The 25,209-nt window shown below is 44.4% G+C and overlaps 1 long non-coding RNA gene across 4 annotated transcripts in view; it reads left to right on the forward strand.

Moving 5' to 3' along the window:
• The window catches only part of LOC146822647 (uncharacterized), a 332,500-nt gene extending 308,063 nt beyond the window's left edge, over positions 1 to 24,437 (forward strand). For all 4 annotated transcript variants that reach the window (XR_014961810.1, XR_014961811.1, XR_014961809.1 and 1 more), the window contains 2 exons: positions 19,103 to 19,162; positions 24,305 to 24,437. This is a non-coding gene — a long non-coding RNA (uncharacterized LOC146822647). The remainder of the gene's footprint in view (positions 1 to 19,102; positions 19,163 to 24,304) is intronic.
• The last annotated feature ends 772 nt before the right edge of the window (positions 24,438 to 25,209 follow it).

The raw sequence follows: 25,209 nt of genomic DNA on the forward strand, positions 1-25,209 counted from the left end.
ATTAGCAAGTCTTAAATCTTAGTAGGAAAATATACCCAGGCTAAACCAGGAACGTTTTATCCGGCATTTGTGGACCTCACAGCCGCTTTCGAACTGTGTGGTCCATAGTAAATTATGGAACATCCTGGCTGACTTAAAGGTCGACACGGTCCTGGTACAGTTCCTACGACAACTGTATACGGAGGCAACTGCGAAGGTCCGCTATGCAACCAGCTCTTTCCAGCTCTTTCTTTGGTCTGGAGCACAAAAGCGCCGGGACACTCCTTTGGAGTAGCCGTTGCGCTATAAAAGTCCCATTTAACATAACATAACATAACATAACCAAGGGGGAGTGAACTGCACCATTTAACATAGAGAAGGGGGTGAGACAACGATGTGTCTTGGCCCCATTCCTGTTCACTCTTTACACCAACACATTGGAGCAGGAGTTGGTGGCCAAGACGAGGGATCCACCATATGTTAACAAACGCCCAATAGTCTCCCTCCTCTATGCAGATGATGCTGTGCTAATGGCACACACCCAGATAGTACTACAGAAAGCTCTTGTATCCTATACTGGCTTTATGGAGGAAATAGGCTTAAAATTAAATGCAAAGAAAGCTTTTGTAATGACTTGTGGGCGAAGGAGACAAAAATGCAGGAGTATCCAAGTTGGGAAAAACAGGATAGGATCCGCAAATATGTTTACATATCTGGGAGTCCTGTTTGACCGTACTGGTACTTGGAGTCAGGCTGTTAAGAGCAGGAGCCTTCTCTTTATAAAATCAACTCCGGCCCTTATAAACGTTTCAAAGAAAATGGGTAGAAGACCCCCTGAAATTCTTTTAAAAATGTATCAAGCAAAGTGTGTGAGTGTGCCCATTTTTGGGGCGGGAGTTTGGGGATTTCATGATCCCTCCCCTATTCAATATGTTGAAAATGCTTTTCTCAGATTCATATTGGCTGTTCCTGCTAGCTCCCCTGTCTTTAACTGTCATTGCGAGTTAGGAATACCATATATTTCAGACACCATTCGGGTATAACCTTTGCTTCTTTGGCATAGAGTTTGGACCTCTAGTAGTACAGGCCTAAATCAAGAAATATTAAGGGACTCTATGAAGTTGGATCACACTACAAAGATTACCTGGTTAAAGTATATAAAAAACATTATGCATGACCTGGGGCATCTAGAGTACTATACTTCCCCAGAGTCACTGAATAGTATTAACCGGAAGGAGTTTAAAGCAATCTGCATGGCACACCTGAAGGCAAACAGGTTGGTAATGGAGATTAATTAACCTGCGGTCATTCAACACCAATTGACCGTAATCACATATGATAACCAACCGTATCTCCTACGCTGTCCGGGGGGTATGAGAGGTATGTTTTGACGCGTTTTAGGTTTGGGACCTTTCATCGATTGATTTGTTACCCTGAAATGAACACTTGGTCCACACAACTATGTCCTTGTCCTTGTGATGGTCTCTCCCCACAAACAACAATTCATGTGATTTTATTCTGCAAATTATATGTCAAGGAAAGAACGAGATGGATCTTGCCCTTGTTAAGATTAGGGGGGTGGAGACAATGTCGACCGGTCTTCCTATATCTACAAAAATTAGACAATGATTACAGTATTGGAGTTATGGCGAGTTTCTCGAAAAGCATACTGAGAGTAAGGATAAGGAAGAATGTTTAACACTGTCTGAAAGTAGATTAAATTTTATTGGACCGTCTTATTTACTGTATTACATCAATAACATGCTTTGACTAAACCTAGTTGTAAATAATGAATTACTAAATGTAAATGTAAATGTGCAGATATTTATATAGCGCAAATCACCAACCGGTCTCTAAGCGCTTGCTTAGGGAACCCGTCCTGGTATTCCCCTGTGAGATAACCCAGCAGGGAATCCACAAGGTGAAAGCCAGGCATCCCGCCGCGAGGGGCCATTGTGGAGATTAAGCAAGCTATTGCCCAGAGTCGCAGAGTGTGAACCCATGAATCGAGCATGCACTGGAGCTAGAATTATCGAGTCCATGGACAATTTATGGACTCAAGACCCAGCCGAGCCGGGAATTGAACCCTGGTCCCAGGCTGACCTCTGCTTCCAGGTCTGCCTACTCTAACCAGTGAGCCACACTTCTCAATTACTAGAATTGTGTTCATAGGTATTTTAGACAATTCTATGAAATGATGATTTTAAATATTGTAACTGTGTGCATCTGTATCTTTAAGACGATTTTATGAAATGTTTTAAAATAAATGGCTTTACTTGTTTGCTTTTGTGATTTTATAAGACTAAAATCGAATAAAGCTCTTTTTGACTTTGACTTTGATTAGGAACTATCCAGTTTAAATCTATTCTAGGTATAATGTTCCAGTAACTAAACACTTCAATAGTCTCAACAATTTAGAAGATATTGACTGACTGAAAAAGGGGATAGAACAACATCTTGAAAACAAGAAGGTCTTCGATAAAAATATGCATATTAAACCAAGCAGCCATAGGCATTTTCCAAATTATATTGCCCATAACAACACAGAGCGGATACCACAGATAGCGGTCCAGATATCAATCCAGTCCCAGTTGGTCAACAAAGTGCCAACAACCAGTCAATCAGCAGAGGATACTATAACTATCGTAGGGATAAGTCGGTTTCAGACACCACCTATTGTTCCCATTGTAATTATTGCAGATGTGACCTCAAAGAACTGCACAGGAAGAAATCATACCGAGTTCACCAATTTGGTTTACTGGAATGTTACAGCAATTCGATCAAAGATGGCAAATCCATTGTGGTGTGAATTCATATCAAAGTTTTCCATCATGTGCTTCCAAGAAACCTGCGTTAAAGGCTGTCCATATTAATGGTTACCGAACTTTTCACACTGCAGCTGTGGCAGGGAGCCATGGGAGGGAAAAGGGGGGCTTGTCTATTTATATGTCCAACATGGTAAATGTAAGAAAAATAGAATTGAAATGTGTTGAATTATATTACCAAGTGATGATATCGTATATTGCTAACAAGCATTGTGTTGTATTGTTAACCTTTAATAAAAATGCTCTGCCTGATCCGATTGGGAGGATCCTGAAAAAAACTAGACATTGATCTGAAGTCCATCCAAAATGAAAGGGAAGCGGATGTGGCCATTATTTGGGGGGCGATTTTAACACCGCACTGTGTCCAAACAACAGGAGGGAAGTATGCGGTCTCACGACTGAAGAGGGGAATAGTGACACCCACTTCACATTCACAATACGGGGAAGCTCTTAACGAAGTAATGTTTGGCCACGACCTTGGTTTTTCTATTGACATATGTTTTACACCTGCTACCTTTAAAAGCACCTTTAATGGCAGAGGAGGTTTTACAATAATAGATTACATTCTGATATCAAATAGATACTCAAATAGAGTGAAGTTATTTAACACTCATGACATCACTTTGAGTGATCATTTCCCACAGAGTGTTTCCCTCTCATACCTAACAAGACAAACTCATTTTGGGGCTAAATCTATACATGTTCCTCAAAATCGATCAATAAATAGAGTGAACAGTTATTCCCTGTGCTGGTCGATGGTGGATCCACTAGAAATTACAAATAATATTGTGAATAGGAATAAATCTGCCATTGTGGCCAGTCTAGATAATAACGCCACACATGAAGTAGTTTTGACCTCTTTCCAGCATTTTACAGGAGCTATAAAAGAGGCCTTATTCGTACAAAATAGACAACCAAACAGGAACACAAAAGGGTGGTTTGACACAAAGTGTACGCGGGCTTATGCCAAGCTCAAATATGAGAGCCATAAATTCCCCAAAAAACTGCTTGACATAAAACAGGCAAGGAGGGCCTATACAAATGCACTTAAACTATGCATGGCAGAGCTGAGAGACAAGCTTTGGACGGCTCTGCATGAGGCCTCGGTGTCTAAAGATGGTGCAGCCGTTTGGAGGACTGTGAAGACCCCTTTCCTGGAATCGGCGGATGCTCCATCCATTGAAATTGCAATAACAGAGGAGCAATGGATAGAGCACTCTCAAATACATTTAACAGTATTGAGAGTGCTAATATTTTAGAAACTCAACCAGCAGGTGACGATGATATGGCACCATTAACAATCCCAATTGACCTCCAGGTAACCCTGGATGTAGTCAATTGGGCAATCATGGCAAGTATGTGTGTTAAGGCCCCTGGGCCAGATGGGATCCCTGTAGACCTATTTAAAAATAACATAGCGATATGGGGCCCGCTGTCACCCAGGTAATTACAGCTAGTTGTTCTTTCCAGATTATAGAGACGTGGCCTGAATCAATTTTAGTACCTATTTTTAAAAAAGGAAATCGTCAAGCTCCAGCCTGTTATCGGCCAATATTACTGTTAGATTCCCTGGCAAAAGTAGTCAGGCGTATTGTGCTCAAAAGACTACAGGATTGGGCTGAGGAAAATAAGCTTATTTCTGAATTACAGTTTGGCTTTCGCAAGGGGCTAGGAACTGTTGAACAAAGTTTAATCCTGAATATTATCATAGGGAAGTATACCCTTGCAAAGAAGGGCAGGTTCTTCCTAGGCTTTGTTGACCTCACTGCCGCCTTTGACTGGGTGAGGCATAACATGCTCTGGTGGGTCCTTCAGAAATTAGGAGTTGAGCTCATCATCTTCCTCTTTTTAAGACAACTGTACAGGAACGCTAAGGCTAAGGGGGCGATACGGCCCAAAGGGAGAATGTACAGTTCCGTTCCAAATTAACAAGGGGGTAAGGCATGGTTGCGTGCTGGCCCCCTCCCTTCTTAATCTTTATATAAATGGGTTAGGCCAAGTGCTGACGAATATATGCCAAGATCTCCCCCAAATAGAAGGAAGGCCCATTCCCGCATTACTGTATGCGGATGATGACGTTCTGATGTCTCGCACCCTAGTGGGTCTACAAAGAATATTAAATAGTTTTACAGCTTTTATGCATGACTTGGGGCTGAGGTTAAATACAACTAAAATCTTTGTTATGTGATGTGGCTCTGGTAGCCATAAATGCAGAGATATGTATATTGATAAACAAAAAATAGATTTTATAAATAGATTTAGTTACCTGGGCATCTTATTCGACCATAATGCTACATGGACTTGAGCGGTGCAAGCCAGAAAACTTGCTTTCATGAAAACTACTGCCGCCCTGGTTAATTTTTTGAAAAAACTGGGCAGGAGGCCTCCTCGAGAACTATTACAGATCTACAAGACCAAGTGTGTTTCGATGGCCATGAATGGTGCAGGGGCCTGGGGACATTCCGATCTTCAATCTTTACAAGTCGTTCAAAATTTGTTTTTAAAATATTTTGGCAGTCCCGGTCAGTACCTCCTCATACATATGTCTGTCATTCCGAATTGGTGGTCCCATGCATCCAGATCTTATTAAAGTGGAACCAATTCCATTATGGCACAGGATATGGACATCTCCAGATACCAACCTTAATAGGGACATTTTAAAAGATGTTTTTAATTTGGAAGGTGTTTAAAAATTACATGGCTAAAGTATGTGCTGGACTTTATGCATGATTTAGGCCACTCAGAGTTTTTAATGAGCCAAATACAATGAGTAGAAAGACAAGAAAAGTGTTGAAAGCAAATGGCCTGTCCCTACTCACTTAGATTAACAGAAGAAATATTTAAGTCTATAGTATTGTATAATCAAACGATCCTAATCACTCACAGCATGTAACCTTATCTTACTCTCATCTGTGGTACTTACGATAGACTACAACTGGCAAGATTTAGATTTGGGATACTACACAGAATAACCAGTTTCCCAAACATGAATGATTGGACAAGAGTTATGCAACAATGCCCCTGTGATGATTGTTCGGAGCAAACTACACTTCACGTGGTCCTTTTTTGTAAATATTATAATGCACAAAGGAAAAAATAGATTTTACCACTTTTAAAAAAGCTTGGTTTTAGAAAGTGTTGTCCTGCCTTTAGCATTACAGTTCTTAGAAAATGAATATATAACATGGAATTTATTAATGTTTTTAAAAAGTGTAGGAAAATGTAGGAAATCAATTGTAATGTGACAGTCAAACTGTCCAACAATCTAATCATGTAAAGGGGTGCAAACAAGTGACCTCATTTGTCAAGACAGTTTGTGATGTAATGAAATGATGTATTTTGAATACACGTTTTTTGCAGTGCTAATGTGTATAATACATGTGTGACTTTACGTGCTTTTATGATTCTCTAAACGGAAATCGAATATGGCTTTGATTTGATTTTGAGACCTCATCCTTTCTTTTTTTTATACTCTCTATTTTCATTTGTTGTGTAATTGTGCAAACTAATAAATAAAGCTTTCAAAAATCTTTCATAAGTTTCCTAATATTATTATTTTGGTACATTAACTAGATTTACAAAAAAGGGCATTTCCCAATGACACCTCTAATACACACACTGTGTTTCTTCGGTCTGAGCTAAAGAACAGTGTTTGGTGAGGAGATGATGTAAGGAAGTGTTTCTCACTGCTGCACATTACAGTAGATGTATTTCCCCACTCTAACTAATCACCATTACATTTGAATTGTTTACACTTTCTGTATCTTTCCTAAAGGTCTTCTTTTCAAATTGGTCACTTTTCTCCTCTGCCTCCAGCTAAGCGCTGTGATTATAGGTAGGCTGACCACACACATTTTGTCTCATAGACACAGCCTGCAGAGTTATTTTCAAGCTGTAGGAGTCCTTACTCAATTCAAAGAACATTATGTAAAAAACAAATATACAAGAAACCTGTTCCCAAAATCACCCTCTGTTTTTCAGTTGATTTAAAATGTTGTTTCATTGGGACGGTGCCAGAAGACAGCTATACAGAAACTACTATGGTACACATGTGCCTTGCCACAAAAATGAAATGTATTGCGTTAATATTACAATTTCTGTTCGATAAGGGCCTAGCAGTCACTTTCCTTGACTCTGATAAAAGGAATGCTGGTGTGGTGTGCTCTTTTTGCCTTTTCTGCCCGTTTTTCCCTGCCTCTGCTGCCCCCGCAGCCCCTCCCCCCAGCATGACCAACACGACCTGCCCAATCCAGCTCCCCTCCCCGCTTCCCAGCTGTCCAGCCCTGCCCGACCCCTACTTAATGGCACCCGTCCGCGACCCGACCGCAACCAGCGCCAGGAACCCTGGACCTCCGCAACGCCAACGCTACGACCCAGCGGCACTCCACGCTCTCAACCCAGGACTCAACAACAACTGCAAGCTAGCATCACCAGCCGACACTCACGGACCCTTCAGCTGTCACCACTGCCGGCACACCTGCAGCAGCGCCAAGACCACGGACCCGGAGCAACCCGCCCGCAAGACCACAACCCAACCGAAGACCCTGCAATGCATCCTCCTCAACGTCCGATCCCTCCACAAACACGCCACCGGAATCTGGGACCTCCTCAACAGCAATGCAAAAAAGGTACAGAGTTCCTCTAATGAAAACAAGAAAGAGAAGGGGGAGAAACAATGTATTGTCATGTATCAAGGGGATCACGTGGGCCTGGCTGTCAGTGGAGCAGGTCGAAACAAACAAGGGGGGGAATCCCTTGTTGGTACTAGGGCTCTCACACACCCAGCAAGCTAGGTGTCATGCTTCATCATATGAGCCTGCCCCTCGTCAGGTCGGCGCGGGAATACCTGACGGGCACCCAATATTGGGGCTCTTTATCGGGGATCTTTTGTTCCTGCCGATGGGTGCAGTGGGGGTAAGGGGCCCTAGCGTGTGTAGATGTGAGTGATAAGTGTGTGAATATAAAATAGGTACTGTTAGTCCATAAGCAAAATTTTATTATGATGGTAAACAGCCTAAATAAAAATTAATTGAGGTGGATATTAGAACTAGAGGTTACGACACTAGTTGTACATGCCCTACTCTCAAAGGGATCTACATGTTTCGTGCCATGGTAGCCATAAAGATCAGGGCACTTCCTCAGGATCAGTGTTAGAACTATCTACAATTTGTGGGTACGTGAAAAATCTACATACCTAACAGGCTTCAGCAAGGTAACCTGGAATAAAAAGACGTGAAATGACAATGCACTCACATAACGAAAAAAGATCTTGTCTTCAGTATGCAGAGGTAGAGAAGCAAGTATCATAATAAACAGTGAGGCAAAATGTTATGTTATAAGAACAGGAGATAAAGTGGTGCGTATAGGCACCACAAAAATAAGTGAGTATATACAAAAATATCTCATAGTAAAGATATGGGGGTTGCGGTTATTAAAACAAGGTGGACACTCACCTATACTGCTAACAAGGAGATCTTGCAGCAGTGGCCGGCGGGCGTGCAAGGACTCCAATTTGGGTCCTAAAGGCGTATGCCGGTAAAGTAAAAACATAAGTTTTAGGGGAATAAAAGGTGGTTGATGCGATAGTTAAAAAGGGAGCGTGTTGCTGCTAGGAGAGCTCCTGGGGGGAGAGAGAATGGGGAAGGGAAACGACACCACCAACAATGTACACACTCCCATAAGCAATGCAGTGTGCAGCCACGGTTATCACCTCCTCGACAGCACCACCCCTAACGTAGCGTTCTTCACCGAAACATGTACCAACACCACCTCGGGACCGGACATCGCCATCACCATTCCCCAAGGATACAAGATCTCCAGGAAGCACCGCCCCACCCGCCTGGGAGGAGGAATAGCCATCGTCCACAAATCCAACCTCTGCCTGAGCACACTCTCTGACGAGCCCACAGACCTGATGGAACACCTACACTTTAAGATACTGGCCAGCCCTACCACCACCCTCCGAGGAACCCTCATCTACCGACCCCCTGGACCCCGCGGACTTTACACCAGCTCCATCACGGATATCATCTCCCCGCTTGCCATCGTGTCCACCAACTACACCCTACTGGGAGACCTCAACTTCCACCTCGACAACCAACTGGACCCCAGCACCACATCCCTCCTGGACAACCTCCACAACAATGAATTCTGCCAGATCGTAACCGAACCCACGCACTCAGCAGGACACACCCTCGACCCCCTCTTCACAACAGGTAACTCATCACCTTCAGCCACACCACCGAACTCCCATGGACTGACCATCGATGCGTCTACTTCACCCTCAGAACACCCACCATCCACAGACACCTACACCTGCTCCCAAGAAGAAACTGGACCAGAATCACCAAAGACCAGCTAACCTCATCACTCAGCAACTCCACCCCAACCATCGTGGAAAACGACGACCCCAACACCGCAGCACGAACCCTGCACAGATGGATCTCCAACAGCACCAACACCATAGCCCCCCTCAAGAAAAACAACACCCACGCCAAGAAAACCAGATGGTTTACCACCAAACTTCGAGAGTCCAGACGCACTTGCCGCCACCTCGAAAAGGCTTGGAGGAACACCAAATCCACAGAAGCCTACAACAACTTCAGAGCCGCCACCAACGCCCACCACCAACACATCAGAAAAACAAGGAAAAAAGCGATTGAAGACAGAATCTCCACTCACGCACACAACAGCAAAGAACTCTTCAACATCATCAAGGAGTTCGCCCAACCCACCAGCGAGTCCACCGACATCCCTCCCTCACAAGACCTCTGCAACCCACTCAGCACCTTGTTCCACCATAAAATCAAGAGCATCTACGACAACTTCGATGAAGACAACCAAGACACTGAACCCTCACCAGACACCCTGAAGCCAGCGATCGACAACTGGACAGCCCTCACCACCGAAGACACACTGAAGACGATGAAGTCAATCCACTCCGGGGCCCCCACGGACCCATACTCTCACCACATTTTCAACAGAGCCGCCGACACCATCGCACCCATGATTTGCCACACCATCAACCGCTCCCTGGCAACCGCCACGTTCCCCGACGACTGGAAACATGCCGAGGTCAACTCCCTCCTGAAAATTCCCTTGGCGGACCCCACCGACCTCAAAAACTACAGACCTATCTCCCTGCTCCCATTCCCAGTGCAAGTCATTGAGAAAGCCATCAACAGTCAACACGCCACATTCATCGAAGAGCACAACATCCTCGACTCCTCCCAATCCGGCTTCAGAAAAAACCACAGTACGGAAACCGCCCTCCTCACTGCAACAGTCGACATCCACACCCTACTGGACAAAGGGGAAACAGCAGCCCTCATCCTCCTCGACCTCTCAGCGGCGTTCGACACAGTCTCTCACCGCACCCTAATACGCAGACTCCACGATGCAGGGATCCAAGACAAGGCCCTCAACTGGATCTGCTCCTTCCTCTCCGGCAGTACGCAGCGGGTCAGACTCCCCCCTTTCCTCTCCGACCCTACACCTACCACCTGCGGAGTCCCCTAGGGGTCCTCCCTCAGCCCTACACTCTTCAACGTCGACATGGGTCCGCTCACCCCATCGTCAGAACCTACGGACTCAACATTGTGTCATACGCAGATGACACCCAACTCATCCTCTCCCTATCCAATGAACCCAATACCGCCAGACACAATTTTTGAGAAGGTATGGAAGCCGTCGCCAAATGGATGAAAAACAGCTGCCTACAACTAAATACCAACAAAACAGAATTACTCATCATGGGCCCAAACCCTAACGCTTTGAACGACAGCTGGTGGCCCCCTGCCCTCAGAAGTTCGCCCACCCCCACGGACCACGCACGCAACCTGGGAATCATCCTGGACTCCGAGCTCAAAATGGACCACCAGATCAACTCCGTCTCATCCTCCTGCTTCCACACCCTCCGCCGCCTACGTAAGACCTTCAAATGAATCCCCCTCGAACACAGAAAGACCGTCATTCACGCTCTGGTCACCAGCAGACTCGACTATGGCAACACACTCTACGCCGGAATAAACAAAAACCTCACCCGCAAGCTACAGAACATCCATAACGCCAAGCAAGACTGGTCCTCGACCTGCCAAGACACTGCCACATCTCACAGCACCTGCGCACACTCCACTGGCTCCCCATGGAAGCTAGAGTCACCTTCAAGATGCTCACCCACGCCCACAAGGCCCTCCACGAAACTGGACCAGCATACCTGAACAGCCGACTCAAATTCCACGCACCCCAGAGGACCCTACGATCTGCCCAGCTCTCCTACTCTGTGGTCCCCCACACCAGAAAGACCAGATCGGGAGGCCGCTCCTTCTCCTTCCCGCAGCCCGAGCCTGGAACGCCCTGCCGCTCCACCTCAGACAGACAACATCGCTCCCCATCTTCGCAAGAAACCTCAAAACCTGGCTCTTCAACAGACTCCCCCCTTGATGGACTGGAGTCTGCTAACCCCATCCCCCCCAGCGCATTGAGACCCTTACGGGTGAGTAGTCGCGCTTAACAAACGCCTGATTGATTGATTGATTGATTGATTGATTGGCAGTATAGTAATACTGGCGGAATAGTCAATATTATTTAAGTAACTGAGTACTTTGTGGTGGTTAGGGCACTGTGAAGGTGTGCTATTTTTCCAAAAGATTTGACTTCAGATAGCTGTGCAAATTCTTAATTGCACATTCAGTTAATTATATTTATGTCACGTTTGATGTTAAGTACATTTACATCAGGACCAATTCTGCGGGGAGAGATGTCTGTGAGGGCCACAAGGATAATGATAGTAAATTCACGCTTTTTTTTATTTTTATCTTGGCAGTAAGTCCTTTAGGTTTTGTCACCATTTAAAGCCACATTAGGATGTCAGTGTTGGGTGGGAAACTAACCAATGTTTGTCATGATTGCACAACACCTTATGTGAGAGACCGCGGCATGTCATGATGAAAGTGGTATGTTCTGTTGAAGCTTTTTTATTTTTAAGGAGCGCTTCATTGGGCTGTTTAGAATGCCTTAAGCTGCACTATTGATCACTTTCCGAGGGTAATTTCACTCCATGAATTAGCCACCCAATTGAAACTCGCTGTTGCATATAATTATAGTTAGTTGACTTGGAATGCACAGTGCTAGAGCATATACCAGAGTTTTACTTAATGACCAAGGATAGAAACATTCCCTTCTCCTCCCTACTGGCTATGGAAAGATCTGGTGTCCATCCTGAGCATTCAGTCATAAAAAATAAGTTAATCGTCATAGTGACTGAACTTTGTCAAATGTAAAGCACATATACAATAAAGCTCTTGTGTAATTTGACATTTGGTTTGTAAGTTTTCAGTTTATTGTACGGGTTTCAACCTTTTGGGCCATGTAGACATTAGTGAAGCTGGGTTAAAAAGTTTCACCTTTCAAAGTACTGTTAATTTGCCACAAGAATTGTTCTTCAAAGAGAAAAAAAACATGGGCAAAGCAAACTCAATATAGGAGTGATGGGAAGATATAGAAGGAAGTTATGAATGTCATTAGTTATCCGGATACATTGGTTTGTTATGTTTTTTTCAATCCTGGCTTGTGAACAGTAGTCTGGATTGTTAAAAGTATGTCATGTTATGTTAGGCTGATTTATAGAGTGCACAGCTGCCCCAGCAAAGGGGCGTCCCAGCGCTAAAAGCAGTAACAGGCTGCTGACAGCAAGGAGCCCATCATGATGAACGAAAGAAAAAGGCTAGAGGGCCATTAAGAGCCACATAGACAGAAGGACGTAGACTACAAAACCTAAAAAGAAGGGAAAAGATGTGTCTTCAGTGCTTTCGGAAATGTCAGATAGTTATCCATACTACGGATGTGTACAGGAAGGGCATTCCACAATTTAGCTGTCAGTGTACGAAAGGAGTCCTCCGGACCGAGCCTTCCTGACCCGGGGGACAACTGCCAGGTGTTGACCTGCTGAGCGAAGATGATGAGTAGGAACTTAGGCGGAAAGCAGGCCCGCTAAAATGCCAGGTGCAGGGGAATTCAGAATCCTGAACGCAAAGCAGAGGGAATTGAACTCAACCCGTTTCGCCACCCGCAGCCAATGAAGCTGACAAATGGCGGTGGAGGTAGGGCAGCATCTAGTCATTCCAAGAAGAGTTCTGGCAGTTACAATTTGGACTGTCTGCAGACTCAGAATCTCCGTCTTGTTGGCCCCCAGGTAGAGCGAACTGGCATAGTCCAGTCTCGACAACACAGATGCCTGGACAATCATCTGTCGGATGGAAGGGTCAAAGAACCCCAGCAAGGGTTTAAGCCCACGCAGAATCCCAAAACATGTAGCCGCCACCTTCTTTGTCTGGGTTTGAAAGCTGAGGGCCGAATCAACCCAGGTTTTTCACCACCTGTTTGAGGGCGGGAGCGAGGCCCAGAGTGGTGGGCCACCACTGTTCACTCCATAGCTCAAGATGTTTCCCAACCAGCAAGACCTCAGACTTGCTGGTGTTGAGCTGGAGACAGTTGGCAGTCATCCACCCTGCGAAGTCTGCAAGACAGCTCCGAAATTTAGCAGCATCATTCAAACAGTCATCGGAGAGGGCGACTACTAATTGTGTATCATCAGCATATGATACTATAGTCAGCCCTCTCCTCTTGGCTACCGCAGCTAGGGGCTGAACATACAGGTTGAAAAGCGTTGGACTTAACGCAGAGCCCTGCAGCACTCCCTGTTTGTTAGGAAAGATTCTGGAGGTGAAAGGGGGTCCGACACCTGGAAGGACCTATCCGAAAGAAAGGAGATAAACCAATCCAGGGCGAGGCCCACTATGCCAGCCTCCTTCAACCTTCGTATCAGAATCTGGTGAGAGACCATATCAAATGCGGCACTGAGATCCAATAGGAACAGTGCCGAAGTACGTCCCTCATCCAGTGCTGCTCTCAGATGTTCAGTCACAGCTAGGAAGGGCTGACTCCATGCTAAGACCCGGGCAAAACCCGCACTGGGAGGAGTCCAGTATGTTATTATCCTCCAGGTAGCCTGACAAGATAGAATTAATAAAGGCTTCGGAGATCTTACAAGCTCAAGCAAGCTGGGAGATAGGGCGAAAGTTCTCCGGTTTAGCTGGATCGAGGGTGGGCTTTTTTAATAGCGGCGTCACCCTAGCCTGCTTCCATAGCCTAGGAACCGTAGCCATAGACAGGGACATGTTGATAACCTGGCCCAGAGGTGTGAGAAGCACAGGAAGCAGTCTCATAAGATGGTCAGGCTTCATAGGGTCATCCGGGGAGCCAGATTTAACCTTCCTCCAGAGTACACATAGTGCATCCTCAGTGATTGGTGGGAATGTGGTCAGTGTGTGAGTGGAAGGGGGTACATCCCCAAAGTCAGAGCCCATAGTAACCTGAGGAACGGTCTTAAAGATGTTATCCACCAAATGTATAAAGAAGGTGGCAAGGTCCTCACAATGTTTGTCGGACTTGATGGCAGATGTCGCAGGTGTCCCAGCATTTTAAGAATTTTTAAGAATAGAAAAAATCCTCTTAGAAGGATTATGGCTGTTTCTGATCTCATCAGCAAAATGTGCTGCCCGTGCTTTCTGGACAACCCTATGGTATTTCTTAATGGCTGACTGATAGCAACTCTTTAAGATGGAATCAAAGTCTCACCTCCATGCCCGCTCCATCTGCTTACATGCTTTACGCATATTGATGAGGTCATTGTTATACCATGGGTTGGATTTAGTGCTCCGACACTTAGATTGTTTGGCAGGGATCATGTCATCCTGAGGATGCCGTAGCCAATCAGATAGTGCTTCACTGGCGGCATCTGGGTTCTCCGGCCAGCTAGGCACGCTCAAGGAGAGGATGGTGCTGGGATGATCAAAGTTTAGTTTGTGCCAGGGGCGATGGAGTGAAAGCTTCTAGAGGGCACAACCCCGGAAAGCATCATAGGAATCAGATAATGGTCAGACCAACATATCGGAATAGGGTTTGAGACAGAAAGACGTGAAAGATTCAAAAAGACGGGGTCAAGTAGGTGGCAGTACTAATTGGTGCAGCTAGCAGGCTGCTAGGTCAGCTGAGAAGTTGACTGCTTCTGAGTCATGGGGATTCTCAAGATGTAGATTTAAGTCACCAATGACTGAAAAGTTGGCATACCTCACAACCAGAGAGCCCACTATGTCAACCAGTGCAGCTCTGCATTCCTTCGAAGGGCCGGGGGGCGGTATACCAGTATGCCAGACATGGTATAGTTGGAATTAAAAGAAATCCCAAATCGTCCACACTCACAACCCGTTACGGTTTCGTTAACAAGTGTACAGGTATAGCATGATTCAAAAACAACTGCCACACCGCCACCTCTAGTCTCCTGATTAAGAGTGATGATAAATTAGCCCGGGGGAGTGCCAGGCCTGTTTCTGCCACCGTATCTGCTAACAACCATGTCTCTGTCAAGAAAAGGACATCAGGGGATTTGTCGCGTAACAAGTCGAACACATCCAGAGAGTGTTTAACTAACGACTGGCAATTGAGACTAAACAGTTTAATATCCTGATGAGGACCAGATGGATGGATGGGAAGAGATTAAATGGGCGCCCATGAATTAAAACCATAGTTCCTACAACAGAATGGACCCACAGGAAGGCTGCAGGGGGAAGGCCGCAGGTGTTCCTTGCTGGCCTGATGGCTCGAAGTTCATCTCAGGAAAAAGAAAGCGTATTTTCTCCAAAACCGGCAGCATAGCTGGCGTCTGGCGATGTGCAGGCGTGGACGGGCCCAGACGGGCTTGCCTTTGGCACGCCAAAGCGGCGCGCCCGCTGCCTGTCCGTGGTCTGCTCATGCCTAAATGCTGGCAAAGTGAGCAGTTCCACCTCCTCCACCCTCGGAAATGCGTCACCAGGCAGGTGACAGTGCACAAAAAAGTAACCGCCTGTGACTGGGTGGGAGCAGACCACGAAAGATCTGAACTTTGTACCAATTGGTGGTCCCCAGAGCGTCTCTCTCCCCAGCAAGACGACTGGAGACACTCAAGTGAGGATCCCGGTTCCTTTAATTGGAGCTACGAAGAAGACGAGGCCACGCCCCCTTCCAACATCAGCACCTTTTCACCAATAAGGAGGGACGAAACACGGAAGCTGGTGTGCGTCGACACCGGCCTGGAGAGGAAGGAAGCCCGTAGTGTGGAGGTGGAGAGAACCGAAGTTGAAGAAGCAGGAACCCCGAGAGGACCCGAAGGAACCGGAGCCGTGCCAGGAGGGCAACGTCCCCGCGCTTCGCCGAGCCATGCTCCAGGAGGGGCGTGGCTTTCGCCGGTACGGAACAGAGTCTCGGGGTGGGTGGGGAGGAAGGAAGCTCCCAGCCCCTAGTACAAACGTCCGCAAGCCTGCATTAAGCGCCCGCCCGCTTTCTAATACTGCTTTTGCTTTACTCACACGGATTTAAGCACCTAACACTCCTATATAAGTAGGCTCAGTACACCACTGTTTTCTTTTGGTTTTAAGAGCACGTGAGTGGTGTCCTACACTCCCCGGCCCCTGATTAAATCGCTAAGGCAAGAGGACGTAGTCCTGACGGTGTTATTCTTTCCTTTTATATATCTACCTTGAGAGGAGAAGAGCGTCCTACCGGCCAGTCCCGACCTGAAGAGGCTAGACCAAGGAACCAAAGATGACGAGGAAAATCAGACCCGCTCCCCATTGCAACAACTAAACCGTCCCCTCAGTATAACCTCGTGTTGTGAACAATAAAACCCCATTATCAGCAGACCAGGTCTCAGACCCATTATTGCAACCACCGCCACACCGCCCTCCACAATAATCGGCTCAGTTGCGAAAGTTAGAGGAACAACTAAATATTGAACAAAAAGAAATATATCTACAAGTCACACAGCAGGTACAACATGGTTTTCTCCATGAAAAAAAGGAATGCCAATGTTCATCATTTAATCCTATTCTATTGTACATCAGTGGTCAAGCTGGATCAGTAAAAAGTTTCTTAAAGTTTTGACCAGTTATCTACACAAAACTACAGAATCACATTTATCCTGTGTTGTAACAGCTCCAACTGGATTAGCAGCACACAACATTAAAGGTATTACTTTACATTGATTACTTATGCTACCTGTTGAACCTGATAATAAATTGGAATATCAGAAGCCATCTGGAGAAGGTTTTTATGAAGTCTCAAGAATACTGAAGAAAATGAAGCTTTTAATCGTTGATGAGGTGAGCATGGTCTCGAACTTAATGCTTGCCTTTTTACACTTCAAAATGCAACAGATTTTAAAAACAGATTACGATAGTCTGTTTGGAGGAAAACATTTAATTGTATTTGGAGATTTACTACAATTTACTCCTGTAAAAGCAGAACCTGTTTTTAAAACTCTTCTCGATGACACAAGGAAATCTATGTGAAGTATTGGAAATGTTAATATTTGGTTAAATTTTGAATTTAAAGAACTTGTTAAGAATATGCGACAAGCAAGTGAAGAAGAATATGGCATCTTCGTAAAGATATAAGAATTGGTGTCTTGACGGAACATGGAAAACAAGCTTTAGAAAGTCAACTACTAAGGAACTTGTTTACAACTCAAGAAACAGCAGCTGAACTAATGCACAATATGCTTGTAGAAAACAGGTCTATAGTTTGTCTAATGCCTACACTACAAGAGTGTTCTACATTTAATCAATAGGGGGCATATGTATCAAAGGGTTTTACCCATTCTGTGTCTATGGGAAAATACGTTCATACATATGGCCCTAACTTCTCAAACTGGAAAAACACAAAATTGTCGAAATTAAAGCTATTGACAAAATTGAACACCAGGGAGTGACAATTGTTCTTACTGAGAAACTGCAGGCTGAATTGGATTCTTTGTAAAAGTCTGTATCTAAAACTGCTGGATCAGAAAAGACTTTACATGTATGTAAAAAGTGTTGAGTAATTTTGTGGCGTAATTTGAATGCAGAAAAAGGATTCGTAAATGGAGCAATGGAAAAAGTTTTTGATTTTGTAAATTTTCAAAATAGAAGTGGAATAGAATTTTTGATTATAAAATGTTATCAGATTGATGAGGCAAGACAGTTTGGGCATTGTGTTGTACGTTTTTTGCTTGTAGAAGACTTGTATGTCCTCAGACAACAGTTTCCTCTGTCTCTAACATATTCAATAAGTATTCATAAATCACAAGGTAGAAGTATGGACACTGCTTTTGTAAATATTGGAAGTACAGTGTTCAAAGAGGGAATGGCATACGTTGCATTGTCTCGAGTAAGAACATTGTCTGGATTGTATTTGATAGATTTTGATGAGAAAAAGGTTAGTGCTGATTCAAATTGTGTAAGAGAGTACACTCATTTAAACAGTCTGTATGCTCCTGATATAGGTGAATATCCCATATATGAGAAACATGTAGTGTGTCCGAAACGAAAATATGTGAAAAATGCAACTGAGTTTCAAAAAAATAAATCAACTGAAGAGAAAGTTGAAAGTGTAAAGAAAAAGAAAATGGAAAGTGTTGATGACATTGTAGGATACCAGTTGGGAATACAGTTCAGCTATCAACTGTAATGCTAATGTGATTCTGAATGTTGTGTTTCCTCTACCAGATCTTCATCATGAAATCATGGGAAATCATGAAAAAAGATTCTGTTCTTTACTACATCATGTATTTCAACATGTGGTAACTGACAGAAGTAAAATGCATACTGCTTCTGGCATTCGGCATCTTTTGGAGATATGTACTGGTTTATTGACATATACTCTCAACTAACAATAAGATGTGCAAGAATTGTTTATGCTTATGCTTGGAGTATTAGAACATGAAGGAATACAAATTGTAAACTTATTTGGACTAAGTTACAGCTGTGATCATAAGTGTGAAGAGTGTTCATTCACTTCTACAACTCAAATAAAAAGAGAACGTTTTCTATACTTATCCATACCAGACTCATATCAGTACCTTTTAACAAACTGATAAAAACAGAAAATCAAGAAATGAGATGTATGATTGTATATCAGAGTCATTGTCTACATTACATATAGAAAGATTTGGAAAATATCTCATTTTAATGCAACAATGTTGTAGAGCAAATGGAAGAAAATTGCAACAAAAAAATTCAAATCTTAAAGGAAGTCAAATATCTATTTCAGGAAGAACTTTTACAGTAGTGGCTATTATTTTCCATGATGGAGCTAGTACAACATCTGGACACTATACTGTTTATTTGAAGTGTAATAAAGGATTGACCCTTTGCAATGTTACCCACTTGGAATTCCAAGCTAGATTGCCTAATGAATTACAAAATTCTTATATGTTATTTTTGCAGCCATCATTCGGACTATTGGGGAAGATGTGAAGAGAAGGAAGACAACACTGGAAACTATTGGTATTTATAAATAGAGTTTGGATTATTATTTGCCCTAATTGAAATTACATTTGGAAAATTGTGTTTAAAAGCAAATAGTTTATATATTTGTTGTCTATTTTGTTGCAGGTGTAAATTTGATTTTATGTTTTGTGAATTTTATTTTTTAAAACAGATTTATTTGTCAAAATGCACATATAAGGCAGACCTCTGTGCTCCAGTGACTTCTGCAGCATCAACAAACACCATTTTGGCAGTGACTTTTTTTCATGTAGAACAGGAAAAAACAAAAAGCAATACAAATGAAATATAACAAAATGGCTATAACCCCCTACCCCTTCCCCCATCGCACTGTCCTGAACTCCAGAGCAACAAAGCAAGCAAAGACCTTGATTATACATTTATAAAGTGTCATCATCCAGGAAGCAGCTTTTCTGCCGCACACACATGAAAAGAAACAAAAGAAAAGGAAGGAAAGTTAAACCGGGTCGAGGTGACGGGCCAGTGGGGCAGGCTCTAGCTCCAGGCCACGGTAGTCCACCCAGCACTTCCAAATTTTAAAGTGCTTACGTGGGCACCCCCTGGCCACAAAGATAGGAGCCGTCAGGCCCCTACAGAAGTCCAGGCTGTTCTCCCATGCAGAGACTGAGGGGGCCTCCGCCACCTTCCAGGCCCTGGAAATATCCCTTTTGGCTAGGGTAAAACCCAGAAGCCTAATATGGTGTTTGTAGGTATTGCCCCCAATTCCGTCCATTACATGTAGGAGCACCAATTTTGGTGAGATGGGAAGGTCCCAGCCCAAAACCTCAGAAGGACAGGCCATTACCACTCTCCAGAATCGCGCCAATGTGGAACAATGCCATACAGTATGTAGCAAGGTACCCTCCTCATGCCTATATCGAATACACACCGGGCAAGCCACCAAAACCGCCCTCCACAACTTAACCCTGGTAAAGTATACCCAATGAAGGTACTTGAACTGGATGAGCCCTAGGCTCATCGCAATCGCTGCCCCACGTGGGGAGGCCAGGGCCTCTGTCCAGTCTTCCTCCTCCAGTGGGCCCACATCTCCCTCCCATATCTCCCTAAGATGCTGCAGTGAAGGGGAGCTATGCGTGACTAGGGACTGGTAGATTTTGGAGATCTTGTGATCCTGGCGATCCCCAATGAACAAATAAACTACTGGTGAACAGACACCAGTGTACTGAGTGCACAGCAAAAAATATGTGAGAAACAATTGTTACATTTGCAAAAAGTAGAAAAGAATTAGCATGAGTTACTTGAATACAATCAATGTAAAAACTGCGCAGTGGCAGAAAACTTGGTCGTCAGTTCATAGGAAAATGCCCAATGCATTTCGGGATGAGAAGCATCCCTTCTTCAGGGGAAGCTGTGGGAAAACAAATTAATTGCATTGAAACTATTATGCACTGCGAAAACACATGGTATGAAAAACTGAAACAATTACAAGATGCATCGTGACTGGAACATGGGAAATAGGCGGCTAGTCTGAGTCAAGCCGAAGCAATTCAACATGCAGTGGTGTGAGGGAAATAGAAAAAACACATAGCTTGTGTATAGAGCGAAACAAAAACCCAAATTGTGTTCAGAAGGGTGAAGAGGATGGAAATTGTGTGCAAAGTGACACCTGGTATCTCGAAAAGATGTTGAGGTGAACAGAATACTAAAGCGGTGAACCGTGATACTACCCACTGTGAAAGACAAAGAAAACTGCTGAATGTTACTGGATAAGAAGAGACGATGTACACGAAGTGCGGCGTTCACAGTAACTGCCAATGAATGGGGAACTTCGACAGAAGTACGCTGAAACACAGTTACTGCACTGTAAACCGGAGCCCAAAGAGAACACTCACGTAACAGAGAGCGGAGTCAAAGCTTAAACTTACTGGAAACAAATCCACAAGAAGCTGGTAAATGGGATGGTGAAATGCTACGAAAGAGTAAGGCATTAATTGTCGCCGGTATAAGCGTAGGTTCGCCGCGTACGGGGAGATAAATAAGCACTAGGACAAAAAAAGAGAGAGAAAGAAAAATTCAAGAATAAGGACGAAAAAGCTCAGAAAGAATCGTGAACAAGAGTAACTGAGGAATACAAACTTACCAACAAAACGTGGAGTGCAAGGACGAAATAGTGAGGGCTACTGTGGACCTCAGAGAAAGGCAGCAACGCGAGCTTGTGCAACCAGGAAATAAGTGAGCAAACGCGTGATCACGTGACACCGGACGAAACAGAATGGAGATAGAAAGAAGGAGGAAGACTGGACAGAGGCCCTGGCCTCCCCACGTGGGGCAGCGATTGCGATGAGCCTAGGGCTCATCCAGTTCAAGTACCTTCATCGGGTATACTTTACCAGGGTTAAGTTGTGGAGGGCGGTTTTGGTGGCTTACCCGGTGTGTATTCGATATGAGCATGAGGAGGGTACCTTGCTACATACTGTATGGCATTGTTCCACATTGGCGCGATTCTGGAGATTGTTTCTCACATATTTTTTGCTGTGCACTCAGTACACTGGTGTCTGTTCACCAGCAGTTTATTTGTTATGTTGCAAGGTGGGCTTCCTCGTCTCTGAGTTGCACGCTTCATGTGCTAAAATGTATGAATTGTTTTTGTTCATTGATAACAGTTGGTGTGCGCTAACTTACATATACTAGATCCCCAATGAACACCTTTGCCTTCACCGAACCAAACTGAGGCAGTGTCTCCAACCCCTCCAAACTAGGGGAAATGGCATGTCGGAACTGTAAATATATAAAGAATTGAGTTTTTGGCATTAGGAAGTCTTTTTGTATATCTTGGAAGGATTTCAAAACTGGCCCCCGCATAATATCGCCCAATGTGGATATTCCTATAGTGTACCAATCACGAAATCCAGGCAGGGCCGCCAACTGCGGCAGGCACCCATTATGCCAGATAGGGGTCTCCCGAGTCAACCTATTCCACCAACCCATCCTTTGTTGCGCCTGCCTCCATATCTGGAAAACAATTGTCGTAGCAGACAGCAGGGAGCGTCTCAACTGTGCAGAGTAAAGAATCGTGTGTAGGGTGTGATCGCCCATTTACCTCTGTTCGACAGCGTACGCCGGATCAGTCCTAACCCCATATCACCATTCATTAAGGACTAGCAGATGCGAGGCCATGAATACGAAAGAATGTCAGAGGTTGCCAACCCCCCACAGTACGTGGAATGAAAGCAGGTCTGTAGGGCCACCCTAGACACCCCACCACCCCAGAGAAACTGACCCAGGGCCGCAGTAACTTGGCGGAACCACCTAGGAGAAATTGCATATGGATGGTTTTGCAACTGGTACAACAAGCGCAGGAGCGAAACCATCTTGAAAATAGCCGACCGACCATAAATAGATAGGGGCAATTGTGACCAGGTTCTAATATCTTCTCGTACACAATCCCATACAGGCATCAAGTTTCTATCCCAGGATGTGGCAGATGAATCTGATAGTAACACGCCCAGCTATTTCATCCCCCCATACACCACCTGCACCGCTGATGCGAACAGATAGGGAGACAGTGGACACCACTGTCTGGTGCCCCGTCCGATGGAAAATGTAGAGGAAACAGAGCCCGCTACGCGCACAGACACGGTTAGATCTGTATATAGTAGGGTTAGATAGGACAAGAAGCGAGGCCCTATATTCAGCCTGTGAAGAAGTGCAAACAGGTACACCCAGTTCAAAGAATCAGATGCCCTATCCATATCTGCCAGCAAAAGTGCCACCCGCTGCCCCAATCCCCTGAAGGTCGCAACAGCAACGTGCACCCGGCGAATATTGTGACGGGTCACCCGTTGGGGCATACACCCAGCCAGGTCGGGATGAACCAAGGAGGTAATATGCGACTGAAGGCGGTTGGCCAACGCCTTGGCCAAAACCTTGGCCTCAACGTTCAAGAGGGAGATAGTGCGGTATGATGCATGTTGATCGGGAGGTCTACCGGGCTTATGGAATACCACCACTTCCACGTGCCTTCAATCACCAGGTGGGTGACCCCATTCCCTGGCTCTTCCACCACCTTGTGGTAGTGGGGACCCAGCTGCAAGAAGAACCGTTTTAAAAATTCATTCGGAAAACCATTCAGTCCCGGGGCCTTCCCGGGGTGTAAGCCCCCCAGGGTGGCTCCCAATTCGTCCTCTGTGAGTGGGCGATCTAAGTCCACACTCACTTAGTCTGAAAGGGCCTTGGGCGGAAGGTCGTCCAGGAAGCGGCCGATCACCTCTGCTGATAAGCATTCCTTGGGGGCATACAGATCTGCGTAATACGTAGCAAAGCTCTTGGCAATAACAGAGGAGTCGGACATGGGTGACCCATCCAGTCCCACAATTCCCGGGAGAGCCTGGGGGCAGAGTGACCCCTGACACAATCTGTGCAGCAGCTTGCTAGATTTATCCCCCCACTGGTAGATCCTTCTCCGGGTCGCCAACCATGCCTGGCGGGCCTCGTCTAGCAGAAGATGCGAATAGCCCTGTTGCGTGAGCAGCAGTTGGCCGCAAACATGCCACCCTCCATCCTCCCTACTGCGCGCCTCCAGCTCAAGTATCTCAGCTTCCGCTTGTATGAGGGAGTCTCTGCGCTTTCTACGGGCCACAACACAGAAATGTCCACCCCACAAACTGTGGGCTTCAGTGCCTCCCAAAGAGATTCAGCCCCCTTTACCGAACCGACATTAAACGACAAGTATTAATCAATAGCCTCTTCCATATGTTCCCTGTAGTCCTCCTGCTGAAGGTTCCAGGCCGAGAGGCGCCACCTAAAAGGCCCACGCGCCATCCCCACATGTATAGTGATGGCCACCGGTGAAATTTATTTTTGATAGAGTTAATGTAGATAAAGGAACTGATTAAGAAAATATAGAAAGAAGAACGCATAGGTACACATATTGATAAAGATGTTCTATGCTGATTTTTTTTTTCTTCAATCAATTTGGTTGTTTTTTTCCCGCTGTTTAATGATGATCGTACATTGAAATCACTGTGTATGGTGAAGTAATGTGCAATCGGAGAACAGCAAAAGAGGGGAATTGAAAATCTTATGTAATTCTACATTTATTTTGTGTTCTTTAAAACATAATTCGATAATTTCTCTCATATTTTGATATTAAATAACATTTCTTCTTTTTCTTCTTTATAGTAGCTACTGTTGAAGTTTGAAAACAGTTTTTAAACTGTTTAGAATATTACTAATGGGAAATAGATTTCTTGAATGATGTATCTAAATTCCTTGAACGGTAAGAATACATAATGCAATATGCATGATAAGCTGGATTTGTGAAAGAAATGTTATTACATTTTATTTGTTACTAAGATAATATTGTTCAACTTTACACTATTTGAAAAGTATCATGATATTTCTGAGGAGCAGTATCACACTTACTTTTTACAAAAGTGCATAAACTAATAAAAGTGCTTTTATTAAAAGTTATTTACTACTCATTATACAGGGCAGATGTGTATTAAAATCTCTATCCAATGACTTTTTTTGAGATGCATACTTAGATGACAGATTTTGTGACTCAGTACTCTAGTACAACTGATAAGATTGTGCACCTGTATGATAAATTACATAGTTTTGAAGTTAGAGTTAACAAATGCACAACATGTTTCAGAATAGATGTGCAAGCCTACCCATACTAGAATACGTCTGTTTCCCACCACATATTCTCTAAATTTGTCTTCAAGAAGGTGTATGTATTATTTTGTCTTTCTCATACAGGTGCGGTGGGTATTGAAAGTACTTTTAATTATATTTAAAAATATTGAGAGTTTTGAAGTATAATGTATCTTTTCATTTGAAAAGTATTTTAAGACATATTATAAGGCTAATAGGCTTAAAAGGTAAAGGTTAGAATCTATTGTATATGGCACAATTTATGCACTCATCCAATCATTCAAACACTATCCTTGAGCTCATAAATTCACTCAGACACTATGCATACACTTATCCAATCACCCAGACACTATCAATGCACTCCTCTTTTAATGCACTACCTATTTACTCTTGGAATTATCCATGGACTACCCATGCACTTATACAAC

The sequence above is a fragment of the Triturus cristatus genome, chromosome 5_2 (genome assembly GCF_964204655.1).
Source record: "Triturus cristatus chromosome 5_2, aTriCri1.1, whole genome shotgun sequence".
NCBI classification, from domain to species: Eukaryota; Metazoa; Chordata; class Amphibia; order Caudata; family Salamandridae; genus Triturus; species Triturus cristatus.